Source organism: Tribolium castaneum, chromosome 8 (genome assembly GCF_031307605.1).
Source record: "Tribolium castaneum strain GA2 chromosome 8, icTriCast1.1, whole genome shotgun sequence".
NCBI classification, from domain to species: Eukaryota; Metazoa; Arthropoda; class Insecta; order Coleoptera; family Tenebrionidae; genus Tribolium; species Tribolium castaneum.
In genome coordinates, this window is record NC_087401.1 from 9,286,890 (window position 1) to 9,288,072 (window position 1,183).

The 1,183-nt window shown below is 34.3% G+C and overlaps 1 non-coding gene across 1 annotated transcript; it reads left to right on the forward strand.

Moving 5' to 3' along the window:
- The first annotated feature begins 224 nt into the window (after nt 1-224).
- Nucleotides 225-1,183, forward strand: LOC107398094 (uncharacterized). Its single transcript, XR_010335213.1, has 4 exons — nt 225-684; nt 738-837; nt 884-994; nt 1,039-1,183. It is a non-coding gene; the product is annotated as an uncharacterized LOC107398094 (transcript).

Sequence of the window (1,183 nt, forward strand, 5' to 3'; positions counted from 1 at the left end):
AAACTTGTCAACGTCTTCTTCATCGTCTTTTATGGTTTCGTTTATTTGCTCCAAATTTATTACCTGATTGTACATTTCAATTTTGAGATTATCGCAAAATACAGCACAATTCTTCTACTTTCGACCTACGTAAGTGTAATAAATTTTTCAATCAATGGATTTACTAACTTTCCAGCTGTTCAACGTGATGATATTTTCCATAATCTACGAGAAATGTATTCTGGACGCTTATAAAACCTTCAGCCAAATTGCTTGGCCTTGTGATAACGCCTCTAAACCACTTCAGATAATTATTTTACAAAGGTCCAAGACCATCAAATACTTGAATTATTTTTTCCTGGGTTTTATTTTTTTCATGGCTTGTATTAACTGGCCATGGTTGGGAGACCAAAACGACTTTCTCCTCTGTATCCAAGTTTTTAAAAAATATTTTGGCTCGTGGTCACCCCTCTTTTTACTATTCTACTATCTGGGATTCCCCATAATTGGTTACAGCGCTGCTCGCATTTTTTTCATAATCTTGTACGGAGTTTTGCATTTGGAACTCCAAATTCGGCTCATAACTGAGCTTTTTTGCAAAATATCTCGTAATGCGACACTCGAAGACGTTAGAAATGCTAAATATCAGAGGGATGTTTACTGGACGTTGCGTGAGGGCATTAGACATGACACTGCGCTAAAAAAGTATAAAACTTGTAATTGGAATTGTAATTTTTTATATTACCATTGATTTACAGAGTTTTGTTCGATTTGAACAAAGAAGTTAAACACGGTATTCCTGTTTTTCTAATTGTAACACTTCTTTGCTCAGTTTCTATCTTTTTCTTTGCGATCACGGTGAGCCAAAAATTTTGTAGTGAATTATTGAAATCGTAATTTTCAGTACTTGGAGAGTATGGGCTTTGGAATACAAATTCGAACGATAGCGTTTGTCGGTGCGGTAATTTTTGTTCTTTTTAGTTATTCTTTGCTCGGTCAACACCTCATTAATCAGGTAGTCAAAATAGGAGAAAATACAAACTTGTAAATATTTTTTAGACAAGTTTGCTGTTTGATCAACTTTATGAATGTCCCTGGTATACGTGGAATGTGAAAAATCGTGCAATTTATCTCAATTTTATGCTAAATACAGTTCGTCCTATTAAAATTACGTATGCTGGCATTTGTATTGATAGCAGGTTTT